The sequence below is a fragment of the Dipodomys merriami genome, unplaced genomic scaffold, assembly GCF_024711535.1.
Source record: "Dipodomys merriami isolate MVZ:Mamm:240054 unplaced genomic scaffold, mDipMer1.0.p SCAF_38, whole genome shotgun sequence".
NCBI lineage: Eukaryota > Metazoa > Chordata > Mammalia > Rodentia > Heteromyidae > Dipodomys > Dipodomys merriami.
In genome coordinates, this window is record NW_027205381.1 from 4,469,625 (window position 1) to 4,490,119 (window position 20,495).

Below are 20,495 nucleotides of genomic sequence, written 5' to 3' on the forward strand. Positions count from 1 at the left end.
CATTTCCTGATACAGATGACCACATTCTCACAAACTCCAATCCATAGAATAACACCAGCATATCTCCTTATGTTTCTGGAAGTCAAAGAGCCAAGTGAGTAACATTCTTGCTGGAGGCTCTAGAGACAATGTGTTTCCTCACTCTTCTGGCTCTTGGGGAAGAGTGAATTCCTTGGTTTGTGGTCCCGTCAGCTTCTGAAAGCCAGAGGGGAGTACTTCAAGTCTCCCCCTGTCATCACACCCCTTCACTGACCATCCCGCTATCTTCTTATATGGACCCTTTGCTTTGCTAACCCATTCGTTAACCCAGGACAATCTTATGTCCCAAGATCCTTAATCAAATCTGCAAAGTGACTTTTTACTATGCAAAGTAGGGTACATTTACATCTTCAGAAAGGTATCAGTCTATCATGCTCCCTAACAATTAAATAAACTGATTCTGTCTCTAGACCAAGGAAATAATAGGTATAACTGACTAACTTAGAATAACCACCAATGCCAGGAACAATTATCATTCCATTCCATTTTTAAAACTGATTTGCTATTCTCACCAAGTACAAACAGCATATTGCCAGGCCAAATATGTGTTTCTACATAATAAAGAATGATGTGATCCCCAAAGATCTCACCCCTTCCCACCACACCTGTGCACATGGGCACATACTCCTTTAAACCCTACACTATTTTTCTCCAATTTCTTCCCAGGTAATTAACTTTGTGCAAAACTTCACTCAGAGTGAAGTGGTTCTACTCCAATCATGACAGGGAGTTGTGTATTACCCTTGAAAATCCTTCAACAGATCTGTTACCTCATATAATGTACCTGGACAGCCTTCAGAATGCAAGGATGTTACACATATCATAAAAGGGGAGAGGAAGGACCTATATTCATCAAATTGCAGGCTATGTTTCTTGCTGAGATATGCATGTTCTTTGTATTGAAGGAAATACCAAAACCCTGGAAGCATGAAGTGACCTCAGAAACACAAAATACTGTGCTTTGTTTTGCATATTTTATGTTTCTTCAGCAAACCATTTCATTTTTTTCCATAGAATCTTTTTTGTTCACTTTGGACTGTAATATCTTCACTTTTTTTCCACTTTACAGAAGCTAGCACTCTAATTCTACCTTCTCAACAGATCTTGGTTTATTGTTAAAATAAATGCCTTCCTTTAAAGTAACCTCCCACCTTTTGTGCAGTGCTTAGGAAAAGAAAGAAAAAAGTTGGTTATAAAGAAAGCAATGGCTTTGGTTGGCAGGGGGTAGGAATGATTTAAAATGCTCCTCTCCAATTGAAAGGGAAACCTGTGGCCCTTTTAGAGCTGAACTCTGGGAACTTGCATTGTATGTAATTGGAATCAGGGTGAATATCACATGCAGTAGAATGAGAAAATGTCACTAACTTGTCTTTCTTCAGGGAAGATATGCTTTCCTTTCTGTTTTAAGGTTTCAAAAGGAATGGCTCAGATGAGAACTATTTTTTTCTATATTCTATGAGTTCCATTTTCCTATATCTCTGTGAAAGTCTCAGATCAGAAAATGGTATGGGGCAATATTGTCTGCTTTTGCCTTACCAATGTTCATTCATGAAACTCCAGCAGACAGCTCCTGCACAAATGGTAGCTTTGCCTACAACTGAGCCCCAGGATGTGTGAGGGGAAATGAGGAAGAAGCTAGAGGGATGACTGTAGGTGAGAAGCTTGCTGTATCCAGAATAAAGCACTTAATACCCTGAGTAAAAGTAAAACTTCAAAATCCACAAGGCAATTACATTGGTCCAATCCTCATAGTTGTAACAAGGTACCTGAAGCAGAGTACTTTCTAAAGAAAAGAGTTTTATTTAGCTCGAGGTGTTAGATCTTCAAGAGTATGGTGGCGGGTGTCTGATTGGCTGATGAGAGATTAGAAGGCCAGAATGTATGTGTGAGGGAAAATCATATTGTGAAACAGGAATTCAGAAAGACTACAAAAAGCCAATCTTGCTCTTTTGTAACAATTCTCACAGGGAACTACCAATTCTTTCTGAAGACAGCATCCAATGATCTAAAAGTGTGCCAGTGGGATCCACTACTTAAAGGTGCCACTAGTTCCCAACATCACCCCACTGGGAATCAAGCTCCCAACTTAAGAATTCTCGTGTGACACACTCAATCCCATCCAACGCACAGCAGTGTTTTGCAATTCTAGCAACACGGTAGAGAGTATGTCTTAGAAAACAGATGTCTTGGATTCAATCTTATTATGCTAAGACTTGCCAGATAGAATGCAGAAAGCCGAGTTAAAATTGAATTTCAGATAAACAATTAATATAGTTGGGAATATGATTATATATAAAACGTATATTGCTATAAAAGGTATATGATTAAATGTCATGACACTACCAATTTTGTCCTTATTTATTATTTTTATTATATTTTATATCTTTTTGCTATATAATTATAACCTTTCAGCCTTTGATTTTCCTCACAGGGCTAACCACCCCGAAATTGAGGAAATAGTAACAATGCCCAGTTACAGAGCTGATACAAAAGTAAATGAATCTATATTTTTAAAATCTAAATTAGTACCAGATACCTTGTCAGGATATCTGTTGTTAACTAAAATGTAAGTTGTATTTGCAAATAAAAACAATTCTGAGGCTAGACTAGTGGAACAGAGATGCAAGCTTAATGAATCAGTATCTCAACTGCCTGTATCTTAGAGTTTTAAAGATGACAGAGCAGCTAGAAGGACTAAGCCATGGCAGATTCAGCTTAAAGCCAACAAGCATTAGTAGAGGTGAGTGTTTTTCAGCTATGACATAAGGCTATGGAAATGGTGAGATAACCAGGTCTCCTCATTGGACTGCCACAGTAGTTTGTCCTGTGGTTTTATGATGGGAAAAGGGGAGACTTGCTATCTTAGTTCACGGCTGCTATTATAGAATACCTGAGACTAGGTCGTTTAAAATAAAAGGACATTTATTTTTTCACAGCTCTAGTGACAGGGAAGCTGATGTCAAGATGCCAGAATTGCTAAGGGCTTTACAACATGCAGCAGCACCACATAGCAAAGGAGCAAGTATGCTAGCTCTCAGCTCTCTTCTTCCTGAAGCCACAAATGTGGTCATGAACCTCATGAACCTCATTTGACCTGATGACCTCCTACAGGGCCCACACATTAAAATGTAACTTCGAGGAGAAACTTTCCACCATATAAACATTTTGAGGAGTATGTTCAAAACATAACAGTTGATCTAGAAATATGTTTGAATCTGAGTTTTCCTCTCTTGAGTGGAAATGAAAGAGACAGAACAGAGGTATTCTTTTATTAAGATGGCACCCTTTGCCAAGTGTTGGTGGCTCATACATATAATCCTCATTACTTGGGAGGCTGAGATCTAAGGATCACAATTCACAGTCAGCCCAGGTAGGAGAGTATGTGAAACTCTTATCTCCAATAAACTACCAAAAAGAAAGAAAAAAAACAGAAATGCAATTATGGCTCCAGCAGTAGAATGCTAGCACTGAATAACTAAAGCTCAGGGACAATACCCAGGCCCTGAGTTTGAGCCCCATAAGAACAGGAAAAAAAAAATGGCATTCATGGTCTTTTGGTCTGGTCTTCCTAAGGTGAGCAAAGAGCTCCCTAAGTGGCTAAAGAACCCACAGTTGTGGAAAACAAAGCAGTAGACAAAAATTTCTGATCCTTTATGGTCTTCTGGCCATTATAATAATATTAATATATTACTCTTCCTGATTATACCTTCAACTAAATAGCATGACCTGGTCCATTCTGTAGGAATGGACAATTAGGGAATGAATCCAACATTGTCATTGGAGACATCATAAGACCAAACACCACATGTCACAAGTCAAGAAAACAACAGGGAAAGAGCAGGGATGTGAGTAGCATCCTCACTAGCTAGAAGGACTATGGCTGATGAAGATGAGTGGATGTTTGTCAAGGCTGTCCTTTCTGATGGTTTATGGGGTATTTGTGTTCCCAGAATGATCAGACTATCACACTTGTATTTGTAGCTTTTGTATTTTTGATTGGCCACTTATGTTTCACTGGCTTCCTACTATATGCCATACCTGTCCTTCCTCTGCGCCAATCCCAACCCATTGTTTTCCATTTCAATGTCTGTCGTTTCTGGGAAGGGAAGGTATCCTCTTCCTAGAGTCCATGCCATTCTAATTCTTGCTCTTCTTATTCTCTGCTCCATTTTGAATGTGGGATGGGTATTGTACCATAAATCAGATACAAATCCAGTCATGAGAAAACTGAGAAGTCACATGTTGAGAGGTCAAATTTGGAGTCTTCGTTGGAGCTCTAGAGGTCTGCAGGCAGCCAATTGTCACAAAAACCTGCAGCCAGCAAATACCCATAACACTGTTAGGAAACTGAGTCATGAAGACTGGAGAGGAAAGAAAGAGTAAAAAGAATATTGACAAACCAATTTAGCTCCAATGGAGGGCTGAAGTGGGACACCCTGGTGACCAAAGAAGAGCCACCAGACAAGAGACAGGACATGAAGACAGAGACATGTGGCATGACCTAATGGCACCTGAGCTGGTCTTTGTCTAAATAGTGTGAGAGGCAGGAGTCAGGGTCACAGGAAACTCCAGTCCCAGGCACTGGACTGACAGGTTTAGTAACCTATAATCTGCCCCTGCCTCCAAGGATTCAGGCACACCCATCATCTGAGCTGGTGCGGGGAGGGGCTTCCCTTTCACCCACCATGAAGACAAGATACCAGACCCTATCATTCACCATGTAGCCAAGATGGTATCAGTCAGTCTCAATCACTTCTTTGTAAAAGGAAATACAATCACAAGGAGTTCAGCAACCTTCCTGGGATCTCCACACTCCTGCATTCAGGGAGCTGCTCTGGTCAGTCCATGAGGCAAGTGAACCCAGACCTATCTGGATTAGTTGGTGGCCATTCTTCCTTGCTTCTGATATTCAGTTTTATTGAGTCAAGAAACAATTATTGAGCGTCTACACCTCTGGCCCCATGTCCCAAACTTCAGGCTCAACATGTCATCTAATAGGTGTTGAATATTTACTATTTGCCAGTTTTTGTTAGACAAACTTCAGGTGTAGGTTTAATTATTGTGCTATTTTACCAAGTCCTGCCTTACATGAGAGCTCATAAGTGATAAGGAGACACCTGATTATATCACAGGGTGAATATCTATTCTGTAAAAAAAAAAATGTATCTCAGAACATCTAATTGGCAATACACTGCTAAGCAATGGGGTGCAACAGTGAACAAAACAAGTGTGGTCTCAGTCTGCCTGGTACACAAGTGAGCAGGTAAGCTTGCTATGGAACCTCCTCTTACAACTGGATTATCTCATCTAATCTGAGAGTGAGCTTTCTAGAGAAAATCAGGGTCTTAGTTTCTATGATGTAGTAAACCACCTATTAAAACTCAGCTGCTTTGCCAGGTGCCTGTGGCTCATGCCTGTAATCCTAGCTACTCAGGAGTCTGAGATCTGAGGATTGAGGTTCAAAGCCAGCCTGAGCAGGAAAGTTAATGAGCCTATCATCTCTAATTAACCACACACACACAAACCCAGAAGTGGAGCCTGTGGTTCAAGTGGTGGAGCACTGGCCTTGAACACAAAAGTTCAGTGACAGAGACCTGACCCAGAGGTCAAGCCCCACGACCACCACCTACAAGTTATAGATAGACAGACAGACAGACAGACAGACAGATAGATAGATATAGATATAGAGCTACTTAAAACAGCAGTGCCATATTATCTCACAGTTTTGTGTGTTCTATAGACTGATGGAGCTTTTTTCATCTTCTTGAAAGCTCTCTGGCACTTTATCCTACATTTATCCATAAGGCTGGAGCTGAGGTGCATTGATGGCTCTGGCTCCTGGGATGGCATGGCTTGAACAGCTGGAACTGTCTGAGCACCTCACCTTCTTATGACCTATCTGTGTGGCTAGCTGGAACTCTGACATAACAGGACAAGCTGAGGGAGCAGGTTCTTTTATGTGTATGATTGCCAGCCAATCCATTGTTCCCAGGGAGTATGGAGATTGAAGAGGACTTCCTCAGCCTCATATAGAAGTCACATAATGCAGTTATGTCACATTCTGTTGGTTATAAGTAAACCTTGGGCCAGCCCAGATTCCAGGGGAGCAGCCTGCAAAAGACATGAATATAGGGAACTGTTGACCGGTAGAACATACAGACTATCTACCACAGTCATCTATGAGAAGCTGTGAGGGAAGGCTCATGGGTCAGTTCTCATGACATAGAAGAACCTACAGGAGCCAGAAGTAATTAGAAATGTGTTATGTGCTAAGGAACTATTCATTGGACAACAAGCATTGCACAGTGTTATTTCTAGTAGTAGAAAAAAATCCAAAATATAATTATATAGTTCACCAAATTTGAGTGTCCACTTTTCAAAACATGGTGTTGATATGCTTTCTGTATGACTGTTCAATTGTCCTGTTTCTTTATGAGTGGCAATACTGGAATTTAAAACAAGGGGAGGCCAACTGGAACCACATTTAGAAGTCACCTCTGCCCAACAGCAAAAGTTTCATGAAGTTGCCAGTGCCTTAACAGTGTAGAAAAATTCAAGAAAAGTTTCCTAGATAAGTGGAAGTTAAAGTATTAGCACAGCAAGGTAGGAGTTATGATTCAAGTGATAGAGTGCCAACCAATGAGCAAAAGTGCAAGGCCTTGAGTTCAAGTCCTAGTTCTAGAATTAAAAACAGGAACAGTATCGACATGGACTCCTGGGTTGAAACTCCTGAATAGTCACCAAACTCTTACCAGTTTGATATTCAGATGGATGTTAAATTCAAGGGTAGAGAGGCTGGGAACTAGAAGCACAGTCAGCCAAGGAACTCATCCTTTATTTTGCTATGCAGCAGTCCAAGAGGGATGTTAAGTAGGTGAGCATACTCTAGTCCTTTGGCCTTCCTAAGAAGTATGATGACCTAAGTCCTAGCTTGTGCATTCCCTTTTCTTGTCATATATATATATATATACTTAGAGAGAGAGAGAGAGATCCTTCAATCATGCTTAGTCACCTCGTTCATCGATTCTTAGCAGATATTGGGTAGCTAGCAAGTGATAAAAGATAAATGGGCAGACAGATGATGGATGTGTTACATAAGTAGAAAATGCTATTGCTTATGGCAATGGGTAGACAGAAATGGGTAGACAAAATTCTTTCCTCCTTGAGGCTAACTGGGGCCATCACGTTCCTTTGCATAAAGTGCCATAGTCTAGAGCTCAAAGTCTATGTTTTGCATCTCCACCTGACTGCTTCTCTCTGCTTGTTCTGTACTCTTTTGTACTGGTTATATCAGTGCTTTTTATCTCCAAGTTGGTCTTCCTTCTCTCTCTCTTCTCAAGATGCATCATCTTTCTGGACGGTCATGTCCCTCCATGTTGCTTAGCCATCACTATGACTAACACTCCCAAGTCAATCTCTACCCCCCACCCCCAATACCCTTTCTCTCTTTCCTGGAATCTATCATTGCCTCAAACACCTACTGGGTTTTTCTGCAAACAATTGTTTTTTACCATCCAGTAAATCAGAACCCAGAAAGCTAGATGGATCTCTTCTGATGAATGTATTTATTTATTTACCATAACATAGAATTGGTCAATGAGCTATGACTATTTCATCTCCAATGCTGCATTTATATATGCCCACTCCTGGCCAAGAATCCTGCCTCATATGTGACCCATCTTGCAGCTGGCTTCTACCTCTGACCTCAACTCTTTTGGTTTATCTCAAAACTATATTTTAATTTTTTTGAAAATCATGAAAAGGCATCTCATGCCACTCTGCAATATGATAGTTTAAGGTCATCAAGAAGTTTAAACCACATGCAACAGTTTCGTAATGAACTTTTGGCTTCTGATTTGTGTATACCCCGTACACTCTCCCCAGACCTACATGTATTGGCTTGAACCATTTCCAGGCCCCAGATGACTCATCTGGGCTCCAATCTGTCTTGCCATTGAGTCTTTCTGCACTCTGTTACACTTTCATACATCCTGGGAATCTCTCTGCCTATCTCAAAAATACTTACTTCTCTAAGAATCAACTTAAACTGTGGAAGTAGCACTTCCTTTATCGCCCTACTTGATACAATTATCACAGTATATTCCAATCAATTTATGGTAACTAAGGATGCTTTTGCCTTCAACAGTCATAAAGAAGAATAAAGAAAAACACATTTAAAAATACTTTTCCCACCTGTTCCTTAATTATTAAACTGTCCTTCATATCTGAACGTGCCCCTGTAAAGGAAGTCTGTTTTTTGTCTTGTTTTGTTTTGTTTTGTGTGGGTCCAAGGGCTTAAGCTCAAGGGCTGGGCACTGGGCCTGTATACTCTCCCTGAGCTTTTGTCCTTAAATCTACTGCTTTACTGCTTTACTGCTTTACCACTTTTAATTACAGTGTCATTTCTGGACTTTTGGATGGCCAATTGGAGGTAAGAGTCTCATGGACTTTCTGCCTAGGCTGGTTTTGAACCACCATCCTCAGATCTTGGCCTACTGAGTAACTAGGATTATAAGTATGAGCCACCAATACGTGGCTATATTTTATACTCACAGCATGATGCAAAATAATCTCTACTCTAAGCAAAGTTTAGTGGATGCAGGGAACAGGAGCAGTGAGGTGGGTGTGTGGGCAGAAAGGATACAGAAATGCAATGCTTGATAACATCACAGGTTACTCATGATTCTTTCACAACGTGAAAAGAGACCTTGTTGACAAAAGCCCACCTTCTCATCTCTATCTAAGGTGCAATTTTCAGTTTTGTATTAACCTCTGGTAACGTGGCTATAGATCTTGAGAACCTGCAACAGTGGTCAGAGGCCTCATATCCTGCCTTTGTGTTTGAGCTATTTTCTGTCCCAAATATACCAGCCAAAGAGAGGGATTCTATGGAATTACCTTTTGGGAAAAGTAGATTATATTACACTGTACCCCACTCAGCACTATCAATGGGCACTATCTCATTTACACCTCTCCCAACTTGAAATATTTTTTCTGACCTTATGCAGGGAACACAGGACCCATAAATTGAGTAACATGTTCGTGGTCACTTGACTAGTGAGGCCTAGGACTCCGGGATGCTACACTATTATCCAAGGCCAGGCTGTCTAGCTATCTTGCTCTGCAGTCTTTACTGCATCTCCCTATATCTGCTTTACATCAACTTTCTTCAGCCTCAACAATGATGCTATTAGAAGTTTCTATTATTTGCAGAGACTCACTGGGAGCAATTTCTCCAGGAAAACTCCCTGCCTGTGCTATGATGAGCTATGTCTACCAAAAGCGTGCTATTTGCTTTTTCACCTTTCTTAGTCTTTTGACAGTAGATATTTTTCTAAGCCTCACTTTACTGCTGGTATTAACAACATCCTATTTTTAGGAAATTACTTCTTAGTGTTCTTCTGATGCACCAGAAGCCAATCCTCTCAAACATCATTTCCATTATACAATCTTTTCCATAGATGTGAGAGGGCAGAAGATAAGTAGTGGTTTGAAGTGCCAGCACAAAGCCTTTAATTGAGCAAAAGAAAGAAGAGGTTTGGATGACCTCCTCAAATACAGGGTCTAGCAAACAAGAAGCTGCAGCATTTGCAAAGGAAAGAATAAAACAAAATTGATCACACAGGCAGCCACAAAGCAGACTAGGGGAAAGGCAGATGGCACTAGAAAAACTCTCAGTGAGTGGGGTTCTGAGGATCCAGAGAAACTGGCATTTCCAGTTTCTGGATACATAAATGTGAGCATGAATTCCTAACATTATTTTTTTTTAATTTTTTTATTGTAAAGATACTATACAGAAGGTTACAGTTACATGAGTGAGGTAATGAGTACACTTCCTCTTGAACATTGTTACCCCCTCCATTGTTTTCCCCCTACCATCCCCTCCCTCCCTCCCTTCCCCAAGGTTCTTTTTTTTTTTTTTTTTTTTATTGTGATTAAGTGATTACTTAATTTCCGGAAATTCACAGTATTGTGGAATAATGATGCTCATTTAAAGTCACAAGTTCATTCTAACTTTCCTGGAGCAAATTGTCTATCACAGTCTGTAATATATAACGGTGCTCATACATTATATACCATATATGTGATCAGCAGCATGGGGATATTTAGTAGTGGTTCAACCAGATGAGTGGGAGTTCTTTGTTTCTTAAGTCCTGTTAGTTTTGTCATATCACCTAACATTTTGGATTCATCATCCACTTATCAGGGAGACCATGTACTGTTTGTCTCTTCGTTCTTGGCTTACCTCGCTCAACATGATTCCTTCTAGCTCCATCCATTTCCCTGCAAATGCCATTATTTTGTCATTTCTAATGGCTGCATAATATTCCATTGTGTATAGATACCACAATTTTTGGATCCATTCATCTGTGGTGGGGCATCTAGGTTGTTTCCATATCCTAGCTATTGCGAACAGTGCTGCAATAAACATGGAGGTGCACGTGTCCTTGTATATTGGTTCCTGTTGTTCAGGGTAGATGCCTAGAAGTGGTATGACTGGGTCGTAAGGGAGGTCAATCTTTAGCTTTCTAAGGACCCTCCAGACTGCTTTCCAAAGTGGTTGTATGAGTGTACATTCCCACCAGCAGTGTAATAGCGTTCCTCGTTCTCCACATCCCCTCCAGCATTTGTCGTTGGCTGATTTGTGGATGTGGGACATTCTGACTGGGGTAAGGTGGTATCTCAGGGTTGTCTTTATTTGCATTTCCTTCACCACCAGGGATGATGAACATTTCCTCATGTGTTTCTTTGCCATTTTTATTTCTTCATTTGAGAAGTCCCTCTTTAGTTCCCTTGCCCATTTAGTAATTGGTTTGTTGGGTTTGGGAGGGATTAGTTTCTTGAGTTCCCTGTATATACAGGATGTTAACCCCTTGTCTGATATATTGCTGGTAAATATTTTTTCCCAATTAGTTGGTTGTCTTTCTAGCTTGGTTGCAATAGCTTTATCTGTGCAGAAGCTTTTTATTTTAAGGTAGTCCCATTTGTCGAGTCTCTCTCCAATTTGTTGTGACCCTGGGACTCTGTTCAGGAAGTTCCTTCCTGTGCCTATTAGTTCAAGTGTCTCTCCTACTCTATCCTGCAGCAGTTTCAGAGATTCAGGTTTAATGTTAAGGTCTTTAATCCATTTTGAGTTGATGTTGGTGCATGGTGATAGGCTGGGGTCCACTTTTAGTTTTCTGCATGTGGCTGCCCAGTTTTCCCAGCACCAGCAGTTGAAGAGGCTGTGTTTCTTCCATTGTATGTCTTTGGCTCCTTTGTCGAATATCAGCTGGCTGTAGGCCTGTGGATTTATTTCTGGATCTTCTATTCTGTTCCATTGGTCTTCGGGTCTGTTTTTGTGCCAGTACCATGCTGTCTTTGTTATTATAGCTCTGTAGTAGAGTTTGAAGTTCGGCATGGATAGCCCTCCCATATTGTCTTTATCCCCTAGAATTGTTTTGGCTATTCTAGGTCTTTTGTTGTTCCATATGAATTTTTGGACTGTTTTCTGTATTTCAGTGATGTACGTCATTGGGATTTTAATAGGAATTGCGTTGAATTTGTATATTAGTTTTGGAAGTATTACCATCTTTACTATATTAAGTCGGCCTATCCAGGAGCATGGGAGGTCTTTCCATTTCCTAGTGTCTTCTGCAATTTCTTTCTTTAACTTTTTATAGTTCTCATTAAATAGTTCTTTTACATCTTTGGTTAGGTTAATTCCTAAATATTTTATTTTTCGGGAGGTTATTGTGAATGGGGTTGCTCCCTTTATTTCCCTCTCTTCCTGTACATTATCAGTGTATAGGAAGGCAACTGATTTTTGTGGGTTTATTTTGTATCCTGCTATTTTGCCGAAGTGATTTATGATTTCTAAGAGTTTGGGGATGGAGTTTTTGGGATCGTGGAGGTATAGTATCATGTCGTCTGCAAAAAGGGATAGTTTAACTTCTTCTTTCCCTATGCGGATCCCTTTAATGTCTTTTTCTTGCCTTATTGCCCTGGCTAAGGGTTCTAGGACTATATTGAAGAGGAGTGGAGACAGTGGGCATCCTTGCCTTGTTCCTGATTTTAGGAGAATTGGTTGTAGCTTTTCCCCATTAAGTATAATATTGGCTATTGGTCTGTCATAAATGGCTTTTATTGTTTTTAGAAATGTTCCTTCTATTCCTATTTTCTCCAGAGCTTTTAGCATGAATGAATGTTGAATTTTGTCAAAGGCCTTTTCTGCATCTGTAGCGATAATCATGTGATTCTTGACCTTGGCTCTGTTGATATGTTGGATTACATTTATTGACTTACGTATGTTAAACCATCCCTGTGTCTCTGGGATGAAGCCTACCTGGTCATAGTGAATTATTTTTTTTATGTGTTTCTGGATTCTGTTAGCTAGAATCTTGTTAAGGATCTTTGCATCTGTGTTCATCAAGGAGATTGGCCTGTAATTCTCCTTTTTGGTTGGGTCTTTGCCTGGTTTGGGGATGAGTGTGATATTGGCTTCGTAGAATGAGTTTGGGATAGCTCCTTCCTTCTCTGTTTCTCTGAAGAGCTTGAGGAGTATGTGTATTAGTTCTTGTTTAAAGGTCTTATAGAATTCTGCTGTGAATCCATCTGGTCCTGGGCTTTTTTTTGTTGGAAGACTTTTGATAGCTTCCTGTATCTCATTATAGGATATTGGCTTATTTAATTGGTTAACTTCTTCTTTGCTCAGTTTGGGCAACTTGTATTTCTCTAAAAATGCATCCATTTCTGCCCAATTTTCTTCCTTTAGAGAGTATAGCTTTTGAAAGTAGTCTGTTAGAATTGTTTGGATATCTTGGGTACGTGTGGTGATGTTTCCCGTGGCATCCCTAATCCTATTAATATGGGTTTCCTCTCTTCTTTTTTTAATTAATCTAGCCAATGGGCCATCAATTTTGTTTATTTTTTCAAAGAACCAGCTTTTTGTTTTGTTTATTTTGGTTATGGTTTTCTGATTTTCTAATTGGTTAATCTCTGCTTTTAATTTGGTTATCTGGCTTCGTCTAGTAGCTTTAGGTCCCATTTTTTCTTGTTTTTCTAGCTGTTTTAATTGCAACATGAGATTATTTACTTGGTCTGTCTCCATTCTCTTGATGTGGGCACTGAGGGCAATAAATTTGCCCCTCAGGACTGCTTTTGCTGTGTCCCACAAGTTTCTTTGTGAGGTGTTTTCATTTTCATTGAGTTGTAGGAAATGCTTTATTTCTTCTCTGATCTCTTCTGTTATCCAGGCATTGTTAAGGAGTGTGCTGTTCAATTTCCATGTATTAGAGAAATTTCTGCGGTATGCTTTGTTATTGAGAGCTAGCTTGATTCCACTGTGGTCAGATAGGATACAGGGGATTATGTTGATCCCTTTGTATTTGCTTAAGTTCCTTGCATGAACTATGATATGGTCTATTTTGGAGAAAGTTCCGTGAGCTGCTGAGAAGAATGTGTACTGTGTTGTTTTAGGGTGAAATACTCGGTAGATGTCAGTTAATTCCGCTTGAAGTATGGCCTCTCTTAATTCGGTAGCTTCTTTGCCAATCCTCTGGTTGGTAGACCTGTCCTTTGGTGAGAGTGGTGTGTTAAAGTCTCCTAGTATTATCGTATTGGGATCTATTTTATTCTGTAAGATTGAGAGCATTTGTTTGACATATCTGGGTGCACCAATATTTGGGGCATATAAGTTGATGATGGTTATATCCTCCTCTTGGATTGTTCCCTTTATTAATATGTAGTGTCCGCCCTTGTCTTTCTGTACTGATTTTAATGAAAAGTTTATTTTGTCAGATATCAGGATAGCTACACCTGCTTTCTTACTGGGGGCGTTTGATTGGTAGATCCTTTTCCACCCCTTCACTCTGAGTTTGTTTGTATGTTTGGCTGAGAGGTGGGTCTCCTGAAGGCAACAGATGGATGGGTCTTGTTTTCTTATCCAGTCCTCAGTTCGTTTTCTTTTAATTGGCGAATTCAGCCCATTTGTATTAAGAGAAAGTATAGAGAGATGCATTGTTGTCCCTGCCATTCCGTTTTCCTAAGTTTTTCTTTTTTCCTTTCCTCCTGTGCTTGCTCAGTTAGACTTTGAGTAACGCCTGTTTGGGGCAGGCCCCAGTTCCTGGCTGCTTTCTTCAGGTTGTGTCCCCCCTCTTAGAATTCTTTGTAATGCTGGCTTAATGTTTATGTATTCATTTAGTTTTTCTTTGCTATTAAAAGTTTTCAGTTCTCCATCAAATGTGAATGCTAGCTTTGCCGGGTAGATCAGTCTGGGTTGGCAGTTATTGGCTCTCAGGGCTCGTATGGTGCTTTCCCAGGCTTTTCTTGATTTCACTGTTTGTGTGGAGAGATCTGCAGTAATTCTTATTTTTTTCCCATTGTAGTATAGCTCCTTCTTCATTTTTGCTGCATGCAGGATTGTTTCCTTATTATTCAGATCTATCATTTTTACTATAATGTGTCTAGAAGTGTTTCTCCTGGGGTCTTGCTTGTTGGGTGTTCGATAAGCTTTTGTGATGTAGTTAAGATGGTCGTTTTTGAGGTGGGGAAAATTTTCATTGATTATATTGTTAAATAGGTGTTGCATTCCCTTGCTCTGGAATTCCTCACCTTTGTCCACTCCAATTATGCGAAGGTTAAATTTTTTAGCATTATCTGCTTGCTCTTGAATATCCCTTTGGTTTAATTTGAGTGATTTTTCCATATCTGTCACTTTTTGGTCCAGTTGGTGTATTCTGTCTTCTGTATCTGACACTCTACCTTCCATTTCATTCACTCTGTTGACAGTGGCTTCTATTGTGGTTTGTATGGAGGAAATGGATCCCTTTATGGATTCAATGTTGGTTCTCAGAGTACTGATCTCACCTCTCAATGAGGTATGCATTACCTCTAATTTGGCGTTTATCTCACTTCTTACTGAGGTTTGTGCAGCTTCTATTTTTGCATGCATCTCTTGTTTAATACCCTGTATCTCTTTGGATAGTTCATCCTTGTGCTCTTTCAATTTCTGATCAATTTAACACTTTATTTCTTGAGTCATTGCCTCCAGCAACCCTTGGAAGTAGCCTTTGTCTTCCATTCCTGCTTTGCTCCCACTGGGGCTCTCCCCTGTGTGGCTGCTGGCTTTTGAGGTGAGCTTGCTGTCCTGGATGGTAGTAAACCTTGTGATTTTTCTCTGTGATTTTCGCATGGAGGTTCAGGAGACTGCTCTTCAATTTTGTTTTGGTGTGTCTGTCTTTGCTTGGTTGCTGATTCTGTATTGGTAGAGAGAGTCTGTGCCTGATCTGGGTTCTGTTGGGAGCCTATTTCCAGCTGCTATTCTGACTTACTTAGGATTCTCAGCTCTCTGCTGTAGATTGCTGGCAGTTCCCGCCTTTGGAAGGGTTGAGCAGCCTAGACTGCTTGTGTTTGCTCCTACGGGTGCTCTTGTGAAGAACAGATGCTCTGGATGCACTCTCCCAAATGCTGGAGTCTGCTATGGGCTCCTGATGTGTTTTTGTTTATTTGTTTTGGGCTGGTTGTGGGCTTGAACTCTAGGTTTGGGTGCTGTCCCTCAGCTTTTCAGCTCAAGGCTGGCACCCTACCGTTTGAGCCACAGCACCACTTCTGACCCTTTTTGCTTTTGTGATGCTGAGGAATCAGATCCAGGGCCTCATACATCCAAGACTATCACTCTATTGCTAAGCCGCCTTAACAGTCTGAGCTCCTGCTTACTATCAGGTGCTGGCAGCCTGTGTTGCCCAATTCCCAGTCTAGGGTATATGGGTGGAGTTTTGGTGGGGTTTGGGCTTCTCTTGTCCTGGGCCTCCAGGTCTTTTGTTGTCACAGGCGTGCTTCCCAGGGGAGTGTTGTTTCCTGGTTTTCTCCCCTCTGTTGAGGCGTATGCTCAGCTTTTTACTTCAATTGGGAGGAGTTGGTTGTGTTGTTCAGGCGCAGGATCCCCGGGCCTGGTTCTGGCCCCAGCCTGGAGCGCGCTTGTTAGGCCTGTGCTGATGTGTATACCACCTAGGTTATACAGCCTGGGGAACACAGTTCAAATTTCTTCTACTGTTGGTAGTCTTGACCCAGGGGCGCTGTTCCTGGCTTGGGCATTTAAGCTCCCTTCCAGGGGTGCTCTTGCTCTAGCCTGGCCAGCTGAGTGTGCTCCACGGTCTGGTGGAGCTCTCAAACAGTTCCCAGTTTTAGTGGGTCCTGTGGTCCGGGTGCTGGGGTAGGGAGTCTAGGTCAGGGTCTGGGGATTCCCTCCAGCTCTGGTCTCCCTTGAGGGATACACTTCCCCTGTGGGGTACTCACCCTGGAGCTGGTTGTTTCTGTGTGGTGTAGGTCGTCAGTTGTTGTTGCAATCCGGGCTGGGTTGGGCGGTGGTGGCTCTGTGTGATTCTTTTCTGTCTCTGCCTCTGTCGAAGCTGTCGGGTCAAGAGTGTCCATGCTCAGGCAGCTTCTTCGAGGTACCTCTGGGGCCCGAGTGACCCCGCCGGGTCCTTGCGATCGTGATAGGGCGGGCGGGTGGTCTGCCGACAGGTCCCTTTGTCGTGCTGCTGGCGCCTAGCGGCTTTGGCGGGATGGAACCTCTCTGCTCGGGTGGAGAGTGCTGGATCGTTGCGATCGCGATCAGGTGGGCCGGGTGGTCTGCAGACAGGTCCTTTTGTCACTCTGCTGATGCCGAGCGGCTTTGGCGGGATGGAGCCTCTCTGCTCGGGTGGAGAGTGAGGGGTGGGGGTGGGATCCTCGTGGAGACTCCCGGCTGGTAGGTCCCTAACATTATTTTAATGAGAAAAAAAGGTGACACATCTATTTCCCCTAAGACTAAGGTTTGAACTCAGGTCCTTGCAGCTGCTCAACTTCTTTGCTGAGCTGGTGCTCTACCGCTCATGCCATACTTCCAGCTTGGCTTTTTGCTGTTTATTTTAGAGGTGGCATCTCACAAACTTTTCTACTTTGCCTATTTCTAGGTCTCTGTCAATCCTCCAGATCTCTGTTACCCGAATTACAGCTAGAATTTCCAGTGTGAGTCACAGGTGCAGCTAGTCAACAAATCTTAATGTAACCACTTTTTAAAATGTTCTTCTAATCTTTTCTGTGTGCTAGTATTGGTACTTGACCTCAGGGCCTTACATTCTTGCTTGGCTTTTTTTTTTTGCTCAAAGCTGATGCTCTACCTCTCCAGCCACAACTTAACTTATCATTTTTCTTTATTAATTAGCAATAAGAATCTTTGGGATTTGTCTGCCAGGAGTGGCTTCAAATCATACTCCTCAGATCTCAACTGCCTGAGTACCTAGGATTATATATCTGAGGCCTGATCCCTGGCATTTTTTTCTTCTGTTTTGTCTCACCTTATTAATCACAAGTTGAAGGTGTCTTGCAAGCATGCAAACTACAGAAGTACAGGTCTGAATTTTAAAAAGGACTAACTATCCCTGATATCATGCCTAGGTGTTAGTAGTTTGAGTGAATTGAAACTAACTAGTATAGACAAGCAAAACTAAAATGTACGACTCAATGATGTCTTTCTGTAACCTTTTTGGCTGTCAACATCATTGAAAGGTCAGTGTGGAAAGAGAAATAGGACTCTGATTCAAGCCTGACCACTGTGGAGTCTTCAGTACATTCTTTGAGTCTTCATTTATACACACATGCCCACAAGATTCTGTGAGCTCTAGCGGGTGGGTGGAACCTGCCTTCAGACCACATTCATCCCTCTACTTAGAGGTGATTCAAAGTACCCTACATATTTAATGAGCTAAACAAATATTTTATTTAATGAATAATCTGTATTCATCTTTACAAGCCACCTTTCTGAAGGGCATATTTCAAATACTGCAGGTAAGACAAGGAACTGACTCACACATCTGTTAGCAGGCTGTCACTTAGGAGATGATCCCTAATGCCTGGATAGCAGCTTTGTGGCAGGACCTGACATTTTCAAGATGATGTGAAGGAAAGGCTCTAGTTCACAGATACTAGAATCACAAAGTGCTTTTCTGGGATGCTGGAAAGACAACTTCTGGGAAAAGCGAATGTGGTTTGTGGTTCCTTGAGTTGTTGACATCTTTAAGAATATGGCCTGTTGACAACAGCCAAATTTCACTGAAACGGAATTACAGGGACACCTAATTTCCCTTGATTGAGGGGACAAGCCTCATTCCATTGGATTTTCCTTCCATTTTCTAACCAAGAGTATATCCTAGAGAGAGAGGTATTTCATTTTGTAGAATAGATCAATGTGAAGCAAAATGCAATGGCTGTTTATTTTGTTTTTCATATTTTGATGGCAAGTACTGACCACAGAGTGTTATTTTGGAAAGCCTTTTGGTCTGAGGACCACATTTGTGCATACAAACATCTTGATCTGCACACATGTGAGGGGAAAGGATTTTCTAATAAATGATTAACAATACACAAAGCTCACTGTTTAGCAGGAATGCAAAAAAACTAACCTTCTGTTTTATATTTGCCAGAGAAGCTTAGCGATCCAAAATTGGAATAAAAACAAACAACATTGTCAATTCAACTAAGAAAAATATTTTCCTAATTCTTCTTTCTTTTTAAATTTTTCATGCAAAGAGCACAAGATTATTTAATAGCAGACTAGTTTTCCATCCAAAAACCAAAACTGGAACTCCTTAAAGTCAGTGTATCTCTCTCTCTCTCCCTCAATTTGTCATAGCCTAAGAAAAACATGAGATGATTTTCATTAAAATAATAAGAGCCTTTAGGGAAAACACACAAAATCAGTTCACATACAAATTTTATAGGAATCGGTGCTCATTTGTTTACTATTCCTATAACAACATACCTCAGATTAGGTAAGTTATAAATAAAAGAAATGTATTTCTTATATTTCTGGAGGCTGGGAAAGAGGGAGCCACTATAATGGCTCAGAGGCCTTGATTTTCTTACAAAGTCACCAATGCCATCTTGAAGGCTCTATTCCCATGACCCAATATTACTCCAATTTCTTGCCCAAGGCCCTCATTCCAAGTATCATCAATATATAAATGGGATGATTAAATTTTGAACACATGAATTTGGGTAGGATACATTCAAACTATAGCATTTTACCTTTGGACCCCAAAAATTCCTGGTCTGATGCTAGGGGGGAAAAATTCTCACATTCAGTGCCTTTGGGACATAGTTGTATTAGATGAGGTCATAAGGATGGGATCCCATGATGCCATTAGTGGTTTTATAAAAAGAGGAAGAGAGGCCTGAGCGGGCTCAATTGCTCACTTGCTCTTCATCACCATATGATACCCTCTGCTATGAGGCTCTCCCTTCCCAGATGCTAGCAAATGCCAGCACCAAGCTCTGGGACCTCTTAACCTCCAGACCATGAGAAATAAATTTTTCTCTTTAGAAATTTCCCAGACCCAGGTATCCAATTAGAGCAACAGAAAATGAACTATGACAGTGAAGTCTTTTTAGTGGGCTTGCCCTATGGCCAGTGTTGACTGCAGCCAGGCTATGAAACTATAGGGGATGCTACTGCAGACAGGAACAAATAAAAGGGGTCATCCAGCCATAGCAGTTCTTGAGTTGATGCCAAGTGAATAGAGGTCTCTAAAAGCAGAAAAGAGTCCCTTAAAGACTTGGTTGCAGGCCATTGTGGTGGCCCCAGATATTCTGGAAGCAGAGATTGGAAAGGCCATGGTTCAAAGCTATCCCAGGCAAAGTTAGCAAGAACTCATTCCAACCAATAGACCAAGCATGGTGTACTCATCTGTAGTATGTGGGAGGCACAGGGAGGAGTATTGAAGTCTGAGACTAACCCCAAGTGAAAATATGATACCTTAAAAATAAAAAGAAAGAAAAATGGACTAAGGGCGTGGCTCAAGTGGTAGAGTGTTGGCCTAGCAAGCATGAGGTATGAGTTCAAACCCCAGTACTGACAAAAAATAAAAGATTTTAAAATATAAGTTGTAAATAAAGTGAAATTAAAGCAGTATTTGATGTTCTAGAGAAAGTGCACTTGAGATAACTTAGTGACCACATGTGACAAACCCACACTTTCATACTCAGAATTCTGCATTTCATAAAGAAGACATTTAATAATTCATAATTAGGACATACTACTTATAGAAAGTTTTAAAATTGCTAAACAATAAAACAACAAAAAAATTAAAATTCCTGCTGTGCTCCAATTCCAAGCGTTCCCTCAGGAGCATTTTGGTATATTTGGGATGTCTTTTACCCTTGCACATACATAATAGATCACAAAGACTATGAGGACTAGCAGGCAGATAGTGCAACAGAACAGAAAAATAAGTCAGAATAGAAAGTACAGATATGTAATGTATAATATAAACATATACATGTTTTAGTATATAAACTAAAAATCATAACATATACAGTTTGTCTTTTGTTTGGTTCGTTTTTTGCCAGTCATGGAGTTTGAACTCAAGGTATGGGCACTGTCCCTGAGCATTTTTTCCTCAAGGTTAGTGCTCTACCACTTGAGCCATAACTCCACT